The following is a 16798-nucleotide window of genomic DNA, read 5'->3' as shown; positions in this document are numbered from 1 at the left end:
TCTTTAAGTTAACTAAAACATGTGCTGGAGCGTTAGCACAGCAGGTAGGGCACTTGCCTTGCATTCAGCTGACCCAGATTTGACTCCTCTGTCCCTCTCAAAGAACCCAGCAAGCTACTGAGAGTATCCCACCCACATGGCAGAGCCTGGCAAGCTCCCTGTGGTGTCTTTGATATGCCAAAAACAGTAACAACAAGTCTCACAATGGAGATATTGCTGGTGCCCGCTCAAGCAAATTGATGAACAACAGGAGGACAGTGCTACAGTGACAGAATAAGGTAAAACACTTTTCCTTGAGGTCTTAACATTCACCAATGTGAAAGAGAGAGTAATAAACAACAGGAAATGCGAAAACGAGGACTCTAAGCCAAGAACTCCTATGGACATTTTTCTTTTCATGACCAAAGCACTTTCTACTGGGTCCTTCTCAAACCTGTTGCATGCTTTATGTAATATATGACACTATTCACAAGATGACCTATTTTAAAAACAAAAATAGTACATTTCTGATCACACCACATCTAAAAATCAAATCAAATATACTCTTGTCAAAACAAGATATTGAAAGCGAACAATCAATCAAAATATATTAGAAAAATAAAGTGTTTGTGACACTTTTCATAACCAAATTTTAATTTGAAAATAAAATGTTTAGTGATAAAGAGACAGTACTCGGTGTAGGGGCTTGTCTTACATGCAGTAGACCCAGGTTTTATTCTCAGCATTCTACATGGTTCCCTGGGTTTTGCCAGAAGTGATCCCTGAGTACAGAATCAGAAATAAGCCCTGAAACACTGTTGGTTATAAACCCCCTCCAAAAAAAACACAAAGTAAAATATTCACATAATCTTAAATATTATGCATGCTATATGAAGTCCTCCCACTTTCTCTTGAATCATGAGCTGGCTACTCTGAGACATTATCTAGAAGTTTGAAGGTTATCTCCCCAAAAGTTGCTCTTTAAATCATTTGAGAGGAGAATTTTGAATGTAATTTCTAACAGGATTCTTGTATTTCCATATCTGAGTTTCATACTTTGTCTTTGGAAACAGAGTTTGCAAATATCTAGGGCACATTGTGCAAAATCTCTGCCAAAAACTTTGATTAAATGTTATTTTATTCATTCTTGGAAAAATCTATTAGGGATGATTTCTCATGTGCTTCACAGCTTTAGCCTTTATTTATAGCAAGCTTTATTAGTAATAAAAATAAGAAAGACTCATCTGTTCATGAGTACACAATAATTTTTATCCCTTCATTCACCAGAGGTCTGTCAAAATAGAAACAGTTTTAGTCATATCAAGAAAATTACTTTGTTTCCTTTCTATGTGGTAAAATTCTTTTCAAAAAATCACTTGATACCAGACAAACAGACACATTCAATTAGAAGTAATGTTTAATACCCTTGTTTTAAGATGTGTGGCATCAAATCACTGTATCACTATTTTCCTGTTGTTCATCGATTGCCTCGAGCAGGCCCCAGAAACGTCTCCTTCGTCCTAGCCATGAGATTTTAAAAAGTGCCACATTCGAGGCTCTTTCAGGCTCAGGAGAATGAGACCCATCATTGTTACTGGTTTTTGGTATATTGAATACGCCACGGGGAGTTTGCCAGACTCTGCCTCGTGGCATCAAATAGAAATGGTTTTCTTCTAACACCAAAGCTAAGGAGAGTTATAAGACTTCCCCCACTATCACATTACAGTAAGCAAAACAAAGAGAAAAATAAAATCTCTGGACAAATTAGACACGAGTTCCAGGCCAGCTTGGACATCTTAATAAGTGCTTTCACCATTTTGAGTTGCAGTGGCCTTAGCATTATGCGCCTGTAAGTGAGGAATATTGCAGTGATTAAGTTAAATAATTTATAAGAGTATTTATCACAGGGCTAAGGAACACAGTCACTCTCCAAAATTTTTTATTTTGTTCCTCCATCTTACATTATGTGCCACTCGTGGCAATGGCATCTTACTTAGACTGGTGTTATTTTGGGGTCACTGGACCATATCTGGCCATGTTCAGGGGATCATGTGGTGTTGAGGATAAAAATCAGAAAATCTCACATGACTAACATTTGGTATAGCTCCCAGTACTGCTTCTCTCATTCAGTGATTCAAGATTATGGCAGCTGCAGAACTAAAGAAAACTAAAGAAAATATTTGTCAATACTCGAGATTTTTAGAAACTTTTATCTTCAATAAAATTATCCCTTTTAGATATAGTTAAGGAGGAAGACACACAAATGAGATGAGTCCAACGTTAAATTTCATCCAAGATAGTCTCTTGGAATGGGTTAAATAAGTGGCCACCATTCCTACTGGCCACCAGAGTTCTTATTACTGTTGAGGTGGTTTACATCTGTACATGAACAACACTGAACCTTTCGGGGGGGGTCAAGAAAACTAGCAGACAGCTGATGACAGGAATAAGAAGTGTTGATGACTACAAAGGAGTTAAAATGCAATGGTTACCAACAGATTCCAAATGTAATTAGATGGCTCCCACAAAGCCAATGTTGGTCAAGATTGGTTGGCTTCTACATTACACTGCATCCAATCTGATATGGTACTACTGGGGTGTCAGTATTGTAGAGTTTGGAGATGTCACTCCAGAGAATCCATAATATTTAAATGAATAGTCCAGCCAATCAATCTGACTAAACAAAACAAAGCAAAAGAAACAAACAATCAAAAACATCAAAAAACATTAACACAGAAGGGTTGTCTTGTATCAAAGCTTAATAAACCTATTAAGACAAGGACTAAATATCCCCATGGTAAAATACAACAATTTTTGGAAATTTTCTTCTATGGAAACATTTTTTTGATCAGTCCATTAACCATTTAATGGTAACAAGAAATATAAAATAAATTATTATGGGCCTGCTTCAAGGGCAGACTTGAAGATAATATTTCTATTATCAATGGAGATAATGATGGAGGGCAGAAGAGAGTGGTGGTGGAATTGAGGGTAGGACACCTAATGCCTGTAATAAATCATTAAAGAACAACTTTGTAAACCAATGGTGTTTAAATAAAGTGAGGAGAAAAGATAAAAAGCAACGTTACTAGCATTTCTTATATTTGTTTTCTTCATTTTCTTATTTTAAAAAAGTTTCATGAAAGCTGTCTTGGATATCTAGATATCGGGGGTGCAATGTCTCAAAGAATCATATGTATTGTGATCCTCTGTCTAGCTTAAAGTGAAAATTCACCACACATCCAGAAGCAATTCCCTGAGAACCTAGGTCATTGAAAGCAGCACTTGAAACAGTCAAAGAAAATGAAGCTTTCAGGGGGAAATATTTCTTTGAACTCAGTTCTTTAATGCCAGGGTTTGAGAGAGGGAGGAACAGACAAGTTCTCCCTAAACCCATCATCTGCATTTGGTATGGAGGCCAAGGAAAGGAGTAGGACAAAAGCCAGTTACCACTAGGTACCACTGAGCATCACCCACCTTCCCAAAGGCAGAGCCATCCTCAAAAATATCAGCATCCACAAGAAAAAGAGAAATATCCCCTCAATGCTTTTTAAGTGGGCAAGGCAAATGTATTACCCAAATTTCAATTACAATAAGTGAAAATGTCCGCTTCATATACAAGAGGAGACGAAAATGCCACAGAATGGAGTAAGATGGTTTATGAGCACTGACTCTCTTTTAGAAAAAGAGATTTGATGGAGATTAAAATGAAGGAACATTGGGTTAGGCACATGTTATGTCTTCTAATACTCCTTATTTTCATGTTTGCATCTTAGATCTGTGGAGGGAAAGAAAAAGGTTTTCCAAGACCCTTTTAAAGTTCCTAGCTGGATGAGAAGATTAAACCAATAAATTAACAGGAGAGATTGCATATGTATATCATGTAAAATTATTGGTTAGTTTTGGGGCCAAAATCAGATTTGCTCAAGAGTTACTCCCAGCTTTGTGCTCAAGAACTACTCCTGGTGGGACTTGGGGGGCTATATTAGGGTACTGGCGATTGAATCTGGGTTGGCTGTGTGCAAGGAAAATGCCCTACCACTGTCCCATTACTCAAGCTCTCATCTGAGTTTTAAGTGCCAAAGGAGCTTTCATAAGGAAGTGAAGAGCCAAGAGAACAGGTGACATAAGTGGGTTATGCTGGGTGTCATAGGGCTGGAGCGATAGCACAGCGGGTAGGGTGTTTACTTGCATGCAGCCAACATGGCCGACCCGAGTTCGATTCCTCTGCCCCTCTCGAAGAGCCCGGCAAGCTACCGAGAGTATTCGGTATGCCAGACACAGTAACAACAAAGTCTCCAATGGAGACGTTACTGGGCCCGCTCGAGCAAATCGATGATCAACGGGAGGGCCTTTACCTTTACCTTTACCTTTATGCTGGGTGTGATGAGAGTTGGCAATTTTGTTGGGATTCCCTGTATGCCCCAGGACATATATAAGCTAAGGGTGTTTTGAGAGGACACTCAGCCACCTTGTTAGTCAGAAATTTTCCTCACATGCCTTTGGTAAAGGGGTACCTGAAGGGGGGTAGCTCTCCTGTGAGTGGTTTATGGTCCATTCAGGGAAAATGGGTGTGATCATTTTCTAGACCTCTCCACCCTCAAATGTGCAATGTCTTGAACTTCTGTAGTTAAGGGTGATGTGTCCTGAGTCCCATTCTGAACATTGCGTCTTGAGAACTGGAAATCCAAGCACTTCAGTATTATAGAGTCTAAATTAGAGAGCTGAATTTTTTATCTGTCTATATGTGTTTATTCACAAGTACATATTTAAAACTGAACACATGAATTTGTTGTATGAGTAAGGTGTTAGTGGAGGAAAAAATTCAAAAGGTATACAAAAATTGTTATATTGAGCTAGAGAGATAAAGTGGGTTGGGTTATAGCCTTGCATGTGGCAGACCAGTGTTCAGTTCCAAGAATCCTATATGGTCTCTTGAGCCCAGCAGAAGTGATCCTTGAGCACAGAGCTAGGAGTAAGCCTGGAGCACCTCTGTAAGGAGTAAAGCAGGGTGTGATTCAAAAGAAAAAAGAAAACACATTTTTAACAATTGTTATTTTTTTCTATCTTACATATTTTTTTAGTGATAGTGTGTTCTCACATATCTTTGAACACATGTGGGGAACCAGGGATTTGAACTTGTGAGCATACATCTATAAATCACTTGATCTCTTGACATCCTGTTACTCATTGATTTGCTCGAACAGGTGCCTGAAACGTCTCCATTTGTCTCTGTTGCGTGCTAGTGTAGCCCAATGGCATCTGCTCGTTCTAGGAACACAAAGAGCCTCTAACCAATCGTTCAGGGTCTTGACAAAGAAGTCTGACCATCTCATAGGTGGGCAGCCACTCGGTCTTTTTACGTCCCATGGAATCCAGTCAGTAGCAGCTCTAGTCCAGTGGTCATCTCCAAATCTCAGTACATGTCCAGTCCATCTGATTTTTGATGCCTTGGCAAACGAGACAGTGTCCCAGATTCTTGACTGTCGATGGAGGTCAGAACTCTGGAGTCTTTCTCTCACTTGAGTGAAGCTTGATACTCTAAGCGTAGCTCTTTCAATTCCTCTTTGGGAGACACAAATAGCCTTCTCATCTTGTAGTCCTGGGCCCAAGTCTCTGAGGTGTATGTTAATACAGGAAGAACAGTGGAATTGAAGAGATATGCCCAAAGCTGGAGGTTCTTTTTCCTCTTAGCTATTTCTTCAATGCCCTTGAAGGCGTTCCAAGTGCCTCTCTTCCTCCTGCACAACTCAGGTGCTAGGTCATTCATCATGTTGACTTCTCGACCTAGGTTCATATAACTGTTGCATTCAGAGATATCTGTTCCATTGAGAGAGAGTGGAACGTCAGGAATGAGACTGTTTCTCATAAACATTGTCTTCGTGAGATTCAGCTGGAGTTCGACCTTTCCACACTCACGGTCGAAGTCGGCCAGCATTTGTGCCGCTTGGCTAATGTTTGGTGTTATTAGGGTGCTAATCCACCCATGGTGTTAGTCCACATGTTAGGCAATTCTTTTTCAAGATTTGGCAGATGCTAAATTTTATTTGAAAATAATAGTCTAAAGCTAGAGGCTGTATGGCAGAAATACAATTGTCTTGTTTGGAAAGCAGCTACGATCACTCTTGAATAGTTCAACAGAATCATATAGGGTGAAGATGTAATTGATACAGTTTTAAAGACATTTTATAACATATATGTGTATATATACATATATATATATAGAGAGAGAGAGAAAGAGAGTCAATTTTGGTAAACTGGATTGGTTTCTTCCTTCCTTTAGCAGAAATTAAAGTTCAGGATATTGTCATTTTTGTTTTGTTTTTAAGCTTCACAACAGAAAATTCCTTGTTATTTTTATAAAAGAAAAGACAGATATTTCCCCAAACTCAAATCAAGTCTAACCTTTCTTACTCCAACATTTTCAGCCTATAGCACGATACATGGAAATAATCAATTCTTTTTGCTGTACTTTTTTTTTTTGAACTGCATTTTTGCCAGAGACTCCGAGTCCATTCATCACTTGACAGCAGACATTCTAGTTGTGTCTCTTGCTTTTGTTGTTCTCTTTGAAAATAATGAAAGCCTATCCCAGAAGATAAAAGGTAATTTATTGATGAAACATTAAAGAATATTATATATTCACTGCATTAATGCCTATTTAAAAGTATTGATTTAGGAGAAATTGCAGAACATAGATTCCAATCTACAAGATCAAGGCAAGGGAGGCCATGAAGGCTGTAGAGACTATGACATTGCTTTCGAGGGAAGTTCCCTAACAAGATTGAGATCCCTTGACAGCTGGGGTAGCTTGAACCTGTGCCTAGAATTTAAACCTGATCCCTTGACTTTTCTCCTCTCTTATCTAGAATAGTAGTTGGAAGGCAATAATTGCAATGGAATCCTAGGTCAGTAGACTGCCATTATGACTGCATAGTAGAATGAACATTTCACGTATGTGATGCCTAGGGTTCAATCCCTAGTGCCACTTCACCCCCCACCAACACACACCCTCCACAAACACAGACTTCTAATTGTGTCATCCAGCTTGTAAAGCATCAATTATCTTCACAATGAGACCAAGACAATATGACACTTGACACTTGAGATCAAGACAAAATGACAACAATGACACTTGTCACAAGTTTGTTTCATTCATTCATTCATTCATTCATCATCCTGTTATTCGTCAATTGCCTCGAGCAGGCCCCAGTAACGTCTCTTTCATCCTAGCCCTGAGATTATATTCAAGGCTCTTTAGGAGAATGAGACCCATCATTGTTACTGGTATTTGGCCTATTTGGTGCGCCATGGGGAGTTTGCCAGACTCTGCCCTGTGGGCAGGCTATATTCGATAGCCTGCAGGTTTGTCCAGAGTAGGAATGAGATAATAAGATATCATAAAAAGATGTTCTGATAAGATGTCCCGCAGCCGCGAATGCGGCCACGCGGTTCCGGGATCTGCATTTTGTAGTCTCTGAGTCTTGGCCGCTGATGGGATTACACGACGCCAGGGGGCCAGGTGGTGGGTGTGACCCCCGCCTACTGGAATTTGGAGGATCTGGGTGGAGAATGCTCGACTCCAATTTGAGTAGGCTTGGAGATCTCGGCCCCGGAACCCGCGTGGCTTTGTCCCTCTGCCAGTACCTTCATGTGTGCGGAGAGTGGTCTCAGCATGGTGGTGATCTCCAGGACCAGCCACCACCACAAGTTTGTTATTATTTTAAATGCACTATGGAGTACACGATGTCTAGTGCAGTTGTACACACTGGCAGCTCTCACTGTATGTGTGAACAATTGACCACTATCAGAGTTATGACTCCTGAGATGCTTGGCCTAGGGTGCGTATGTGGGACCTCCAGCACCCCAGTCTTCCAGAATTGCTTCCTTTCTAAAACCTTGAGAGGCAACTTATCCCTCTCATCAAAGCTTGGTTTTCTCACTAAGGAACATCAGGGCATGGGATTTAATATAGCAGGTAGGCCCTACTCTTGCATGCAGTCAAACTATGTTCAATCTTGACAAAACCAATTGGTCATCCAAGACTCATAGGAGTGATCTCAGCACAGAGCACTGCTGAGTATGATTCAAAAATAAAAATAAATCCTAGGATGTAGAAATAAGTGTTACTTCTTTGGTTTTAGAATGCTTGGGATGAGTTGTACAGTGAAAGCTGACATTGATATGAATTTGGTGGTTTCTGCCAATGAGAAAGGAGAGATCAATGGGGCCTTCAACTGCATGAGGTAAAAGACCTTGAACACTGAAATAGATGTTGCATGACATTATCCAATCAAAAAAGAAGCATAATTTTCAACATAATAATCAAAGGCAGGCATTCTTTGAAATTATAAACTGATTTGATCACGTTATTTAATTTCTATAGACAACCTAACATTTATATTAATGTGTAAATTAATATCTAAACATCTAATTAATGATCATACTTATTAACCAGATTGCAAATGTGGTATTCAAAACATTGACCCACTCAATCATCCATAAGAAAATTTCTCATATCAAAATTGGCATTGATTGGGGGACTGAGAGATTCTATAGGGTATATGGCACTTGCTTTTAATGTAACCAATCTGGGTTCGATCTCTGACATCCCATATTGTCCCAAACACTGCTGGTCGTGCCCCTCCCAAATAAAATATAACACTCCTTTATATATGTATATACTTAATATATACATATGTCAATGATAGATGGTTATGAATATCACTGTATTGCTGTCATCCTGTTGTTTTTTGATTTACTCGAGCAGGTGCTAGTAATGTCTCCATTCTTCTCAGCCCTGAGATTTTAGCAGCCTCTCCTTATTCATATTTTTTTATTATTTTAATGTAGGAGTATTTCTGTTTTTTTTCAGCCATTGATTAGGCTGATTGAATTGGGCATGAACTCCACCCTCTTTTTTTTTTATAAATTTATTTATTGAATCACCATGAGAGCAGTTACAAAACTTTCAGGTCTAAGTCTTGGTTATACAATGATGAAACACCCATCCCTTCACCAGTCCCCGTTTTCCACCACTAAAAACCCCAGCATACCCCCATCCCACACCCTCCCCCTACTGTGGACAGATAATTTCCACATTCTCTCTACTTTGATTGCATTCAATATTTTGACATCAGACCCACCATTATTATTTGGGATTTTACCCCAACACTCAGATCTGCCGAAAAGGCCACTGTAGACAATTTGTTTTCTATTGCTGGTTATGAATAATATATAATGTTGTGTGGCCACAGTAGTGGCCGCGCAATTTTGGAATTTTGAAATTTTATCAATTAAATCTGGAGAGATTTCTGCCAAAACCTTCTGGGTTCCAAGATTTGTTCCTGAGCCTCTGGGATCATGACCATAAAGTAGCTTGATCAGGAGCCAGAGAGGCAGTTTGTGGGTGGCGACTCTGAGTCTCATTGGGGTGGAGAGGAAAGGGCCGGCTCCACCCGCATCCATTGAGGCCCTGCGTCTCTTTACTGTGGGCCCAAACTTCTCTATCAAGTATGGTGTGGTAATTATGGAAAATGGAAAATGGGTAAGGACTGTCTTATGATGTGTCCAAGAATATGTTCACTCATATGTGAAGCTCGGCCCGAGCATGTGGAAAGTGGCCTGGAGCACGACAGTGGTTGGGTAGTGAAGGTCGGCTGCCTGGGCTGGGTCCCTTGGGGCAGGGAGGGCTCTCACCCGCCCCCCTCTGGGGCAACCCGAGTGAAAACAGCCTGGCAGAGTCCAGGTTTCTGGTTTCTCTTCGGATCGCATAAATCTTTCTGTTATGAATATAAATTCATGTAATCATGCCTATGTGTTTTAAAAATAATTAAAAATAAATTAACATGTGATAAATACGTACATTTTTATGTATTCCATACATATATGTACTCCACATACATGTATATAGATAGAAATACACATTTATACACGCATATCTGGTCATGATAACTAACTAACTATATAAATACACATATATACACACAACAAAGACTTTTATAAAAAGGCAGAGAGAAAAAAACATATGCTTAATTTATTAATTTATTTAAATATATGTACTAAATATATTTGGCAAATATAATTCAATTATTGGCATTACAGTGATGTTATTTGTAGAAATAATGGATTCTCATATATGGATTGTAACTGAAAAAATAATTATCTAGATCCCTTTGCTAAAATAATTTATCAAACTCCTGATATGCAATTCAGGTGAGTAAATAAATATATGTCCATGTAACAGCAAATGACTTATTCCATTCACTTTATTTGTATTTAATTTTCTCAAACAATGGAAGCAATTCTAACAAATTGAATTCATTACTTACTCTAAATTGAATTAAAATGATTTCTTGCCTATCTTATGTGGAAGAGGTCACTTGGGTTTTCTTTTCCCTCAATCTTAAGTTATGAATCCATTTTCTTTCTCATATTGATTATATGTTTAATGAAGCTCTTTGAACAGAATTCAGAAGATATTGCAAAGGAAAATTAGTATTTAGACACTGTCCTAAGTGAAAAAATGAAATTCTGTGCTGCAAAATAAAATGAGACTGCAATTACTGAGCACAAATACGAAAGGTACTTTTAGTTATATTGACTAATTTAATCCTCACAACCTAGAAATATGGTAAGTAACTTTTATCTTCATTTGAAAGTGAAGCAATCAAGCCACATGCAAATGATTCACTAATATATTATACAGACAGGTAATTGAAATTAGAAGGCAATTCTAAATTGTGTTACTCCAATGACCCTCCCTATTGTTACACAAAATTATTAACTTCTTTTTATGTTGCAGTTGCCCACTCATAAATATTTTAACAAACCAATCTGCAAAAAGATTCACATTGTCATAGGCACTTTTTGATCCTCTCTGGGTTATTCACTCTTTATATGTGTTCAGCTCTTCAAGAATGTCTGGATAGTGTCACATGTGGCACGTAGAAATCAGGTTCAATTGCAGTCAAGTGTACCTCTACCACCCACTAGGTTGATTTTGGCATAAAAATACGATTTTTTAAAAAATAAGATTTTATTAAGCATTAATACATTAACTTATATAAAATGGAGATCATTAGCACAAAACAATCAGAAAGAAAGAAAGAAAGAAAGAAAGAAAGAAAGAAAGAAAGAAAGAAAGAAAGAAAGAAAGGAAGGCCCTCCCGTTGATCATCAATTTGCTCAAGCGGGCCCAGTAATGTCTCCATTGGAGACTTTGTTGTTACTGTGTTTGGCATCTCGAATACGTCACGGGGAGCTTGCCAGGCTCTCCGAGAGGGGCGGAGGAATCGAACTCGGGTCGGCCATGTTGGCTGCGTGCAAGGCAAACGCCCTACCGCCATCAATTATTGATTTATTGCTTCTTGGCCTTTTGGCTAAGATCAAGTGTAGTAATAATTATTGAAATGACAAAATTAGATGACATAATAAAAATGGTATGACTCATACCATTTTCATCACTTCTAGACATCATCATTTAGGAAACTTATTTTTTTGCCATTAACTGAGAAAGTTAAGTTTAAATTTTATTTTTCATTGAAAAAACAAAGAAAATTATGATATGAACAATGAGCACTGAAAACTGTATTCTTACAAGGTTTCCCCTTGTCTAGAATTGTTCACAGGTCCTGTGGTTTTACACTGACTTACGTAGAGTACTATGTCTTCTGATCCTCTCTGTCTTTCTCCCCACCTCTCCCTTCCTCCCCAACCCTCGCTTTCTCTCTTTCTTTCTTTCTCTCCTTCTTTCTCTCCTTCTTTCCTTTCTTTCTTTCTTTCTTTCTTTCTTTCTTTCTTTCTCTCTCTCTCTCCCTCTCTCTCTCTTTCTCTCTCTCTCCCGCTTCCTCCCTCTCTCCTCTCTCCTGAAAATCTTTCTGTCTTAGATTTCAGTCATTAGGTCCTTTTGAAAATATTCAGTTACTAGACTATCTTACTCATATGGAGTATTTAAAGAAATAAATCAAGGATATAGGAAAACACTGAAGGATCAAAGAATCCTTGAACACTAACTCCAGAAAACAAGTTATTAAGTAGTAGGCGAAGGTGACTTGTCTATTAGGAAAACAAAACAATGACAGAAGGACTTTGGCTTAGAATCCTTAGCACTTTGATGGTGGTAAAGGTGCTGTAACATTGTAAATTAAAAGCATAAACATTAGCTCTGTTGTCGTCATCTTATCCAAATAAAGTACAATTAAGTTGAAAAAGGACAGTAACCTGAAAGAAGTACTAATTATAATTACTCTGTTCATCAGATCTATAATTTTTCACTTCATTTTGATCTAGGTGACCCAATCATATTATTTGTCTTAGATTATTTGTAGGGCTGGAGTGACAGCACAGAGGGTAGGGTGTTTGCCTTCTATGGGGCCAACACAGGTTTGATTCCTCCGGCCCTCTGGGAGAGCCCGGCAATCTAACAAGAGTATCTCACCCACACAGCAAAGCCTGGCGAGCTACCTGTAACATATTCAATATGCCAAAAACAGTAACAACAAGTCTCACAATTTGTAGTGAGACATTACTGGTGCCTGCTCAAGCAAATCGATGAACAACAGGAGGACAGTACTACAGATTATTTCTAAAACTACATTAGGAATCATATAAATCGATTGTACTAAAACATTGTCACTGTCACTGTCCTCCCGTTGTTCACCGATTTGCTCGAGCGGGCCCAGTAACGTCTCCATTGTGACAATTGTTACTGTGTTTAGCATATCAAATACGTCACAAGTAGCTTGCCAGGCTTTGCCATGAGGGTGAGATAATCTTGGTAACTTGCCGAGCTCTCCAAGAGGAGCAGAGGAATCAAACTCTGGTCGGCCGTGTTGGCCGTGTGCAAGGCAAACGCCCTACCTGCTGTGCTATCGCTCCAGCCCAATAAAACATTACATTATCTAAATGTAAATGGAAGTCAATTTTCAAAGTGTCCTGTGAATTTTTCATTCCTTGCATAAAGTCTTCAATTTTGTCATGAACTGCTAATATTGACATGTAAAATACAGTAAAAATTTTTTGAGTACACTGAGCATGCTGATCTAAAACAGGAAATAAATGTGTGAGCTCCTGGTGACAAAGATATTACATTCTGATTGTTAATTTATTTATTTTTTTATTTTATTTTTTCTTTTTTTTCCTTTTTTTTATAATTTATTTCTTTATTGAATCACTGTGGGAAAAGTTACAGAGCTTTCGGGTTTAGGTCTCAGTCATGTAAATATCAAACACATTTCCCTTTACCAATACTTATTTTTAACCGCGAACCCCAATAGAACCCCACCTCCCACCCCTCCCAATTCCTGTGAGGCAGATGAGTTCTAGTTAATACTCTATCTACTTTGACTAGATACATTGTTTCGATAGAAGATGCACAATTATTGTTTAGAGTTTACGACCCCCCCCCCCCCAATCAGACATGCTGAAACAGCGTTGTGAAATGATTTGCTTTCTACAGCTTGGTTTAAGAATAAAATGATGTCGCGCGGTGGATTTCTGCTATTTTAGTTATTAACCCTGGAAGAATTTCTATTAAAAGTTAGATAGTGAAGAGATTGGTTTCTGTGCTCTGGAGTCGTGGCCGTGCCAGAGAGCCGCTTGTGGGGGGCAGCTGGCGACCTCGGTCGGGCGTGAAGGATGGCCCATTACGCCCCCCTTCCCATGAGGTCCCTGCCGCCCCCACCCGCAGCTCAAACCTGCTGTCCACAAGGCTCTCGTGCGGCCGCCATATCTCTTTCCCCTGATTGTTAATTTAGAGTGTATGGCAAGTCATCGTGGTTCTTGGAATAGTCGCAGGTGGGCCAGAGAGCGTTTCTCTTCTTGCACTCATCCCAATTCAACCCCATGCTCCTTGAGTGATCCCTGAGCAGAGTCTTGTGCCCCTAACCCTCCACCACAAAAAGTAAAATAACTAAAGACACTTTCAGAGCAATTTTAAGGTAATCATGTTTAGAATTATTTTATACACTACTTTAATTAACTGATTTAGACTTTGATGATTCCGAAGGAATGCGTTAAACAATCAAATAAAGATTTTAAAATTTTCAGATAATCTTTTTTTCGGTGCATGTGGCCAACCTGGCCGACCCGAGTTTGATTCCTCGGCCCCTCTCGGAGAGCCTGGCAAGCTACCAAGAGTATCTCGCCCACATGGCAAAGCCTGGCATGCTCCTTGTGATGTATTCGATATGCCAAACACAGTAAAAACAAGTCTTACAATGGAAACGTTACTGGGTCTGCTCGAGCAAATTGATGATCAACGTGAGGATAGTGTGAATGCTAGTGCTTTTTTTCAGAATAGCTGCCAATAAAATCAGTTTTCAAATATTGATTAAAAAATTGATTCATTGCAATTCAAGGAGAGCCATGTTTTTTTTTTCTTTTTGGGTCATACCCAGCGATGCACAGGGGTTATTCCTGGCTCTTCACTCAGGAATTATTCCTGGCAGTGCTCAGCGGACCATATGGGAGGCTGGGAATCGAACTCGGGTCGGTCACTTGCAAGGCAAACGCCCTACCCCCTGTGCTATCGCTCCAGCCCCCATGTCTTTTCATAATATTTTTTTTCATAGCAATGGAAATTTCTATTGATACTGTCTTTCTTAGGGTATTATCTCCCTTTTCTTCCTGTTGTCTGCTCATACCTCAAAGGAGTAAGGACACTCTAACCCAAAAACAACGAATATGCTTATAGAATCCAATTCAATCAATACTGAATTACTTGAGCCAGTAAATTTATTTGGAGAAAACAGAGACACCTTGTAAAATAAAAAGAAAACTTCCTAAAATGCTTTAAGATAAAATGAGAGACCTCAAAGATAAAATGAAAGACCTCAATGAGAGACCTGATTTTTTGTGTGTGTGTGCTTCCTGGGCATGTAGCTTTGTTTGGTCCAAATGTCACGTGAGAAATCTCCACTGCTTTTGATAAAATTTGAGGGGACACTTTGACAAGTTTGAAGAAAAATAACAAAACTACAATTTGAAGGTAAAGGCCCTCCCGTTGATCGTCGATTTGCTCGAGCGGGCTCAGTAACGTCTCCATTGGAGACTTTGTTGTTACTGTGTCTGGCATATCGAATACTCTCTGGCATATCGAACGCCCTACCACTGTGCTATCACTCCAGCCCTATCGCTCCAGGGCTGGAGCGATAGCACAGCGGGTAGGGCGTCTGCCTTGCACGCAGCCAACATGGCCGACCCGAGTTCGATTCCTCCGCCCGTCTCGGAGAGCCCGGCAAGCTACCGAGAGTATTCGATATGCCAGACACAGTAACAACAAAGTCTCCAGTGGAGACGTTACTGGGCCCGCTCGAGCAAATCGACGATCAACGGGAGGGCCTTTACCTTACCTTTACAATTTGAACAAAAGATCAAGAATGAAAGTGTTTTTTTGTGAGAGATGTTGGAAACTTAGTACAGACTCCATCTTGGCGAGGACAGCTCAGTCAGAAAAGGCATTTCTCCTCCATCTCAGACTGTCTCTGAGTTATATCTGAGATCTATCATGGTAGTTATAACCAGATAAAGAGGGGTTAAAAAATCTGTGTCTAGGTAACAGATATAGATTTCTGTTATTATGGATCATAAAACATTTTTCTTTCAAGAAATACATATAACTCAACAAGATAATCTGAACTAATGGCAGCAAATACAAGTACAATAATTGATTTTGGAAAGAGCAAAAGGAGAGAGAAGACCTATGTCTTCTTTTTGAAGGATGCCCTCCCTCCATATTTGAATTCTAGCACACCTGTCTCGAGAACATTTACTTAAGTAATGGCATCCTTTAGTTTTATTTACTACCAGTTTTTCCATTCTAGATAGTTGTTTGATGAATTTAATGAATTTGAGCACAAAACTGGAGAAAAATCAAAACAAAAATTTCACATCAACAAATATGCTCCTATTAATACTTCATGTGAAATAACCCTTGGGACCAGTAGAAAAGAAAAAAAAATAGTTGAAAGAAAATACTGCTCTAACATACATACTTTATTATAATGGAATTGGAGCTTGCTTGTCTATGAAATTCAATTGCCTATTAAAACAATAACGTTCATTTTAGTTGTCAGAGCTGATTTCCCCCAGAGTGTTACAGATGAATGATCATGTCAAGGATTCCCACTCCTCAACTCAATGCAATCTCAGATAGTATGGTCTGTGTTTGACAAACACACATTCATAGCAAACTCAATCCATACTAACAACTATAAAACTAATGTCTGTATCAAAACATTGTTATCATTCGGAAAAAAAGATTGGTCCAGAGAGGATAAATTTATTGATAAGCCTTTAACAGGATGCAAACTCTGTGTGCCTAGAGTCAGACACACCAATAAAATATTCTATAAGAATAACCAATTGGTTTCTGTGCATCATCTTATTTTTATAAAAGAGACAATATCCTAATGTAAAGGGCAGTTTCATTGGCTTGAGGCAGCAGAATGTTTTAGACTAGACACACATATGCCATAATTGAGGCTACAAGTGGCAAGAAGCTCCTTTTAAAGGTGCCTAGCATTTTTGTGGATGGTAAATATGTAAAATTATAAACACAAATAATACTTTTCCATTAGACTCAATTTCTTGACAGTTATTTTCAGACCAAGCTATTTCAGCAGGGCCTATTTTATATATTATTTTAACAAATAATATAGCAATCTGCTAGTGTTAAAAATTACTTGTTATCATCTGGGGAACATAAAGTAACAAATAGGAGACTAACACCCAAGAATAGCTGAGATAAGTACCAGGAGGTTTACTCCATGAGTTGGAGGCCAGCCACACAGGCTAGGGGTAAAGGCAGCTCAGATAG

General features: G+C 38.9%; 1 pseudogene; it reads left to right on the top strand.

Annotated features, from left to right (window-relative positions):
* The first annotated feature begins 11340 nt into the window (after positions 1-11340).
* LOC130038566 (uncharacterized) lies at positions 11341-11474 on the top strand (annotated as a pseudogene).
* The last annotated feature ends 5324 nt before the right edge of the window (positions 11475-16798 follow it).

The sequence above is a fragment of the Sorex fumeus genome, unplaced genomic scaffold, assembly GCF_029834395.1.
Source record: "Sorex fumeus unplaced genomic scaffold, SorFum_2.1 ptg000006l, whole genome shotgun sequence".
NCBI classification, from domain to species: Eukaryota; Metazoa; Chordata; class Mammalia; order Eulipotyphla; family Soricidae; genus Sorex; species Sorex fumeus.
Note: the sequence above shows the minus strand (reverse complement) of the source record. Positions and strands in the feature narration are given on the sequence as shown.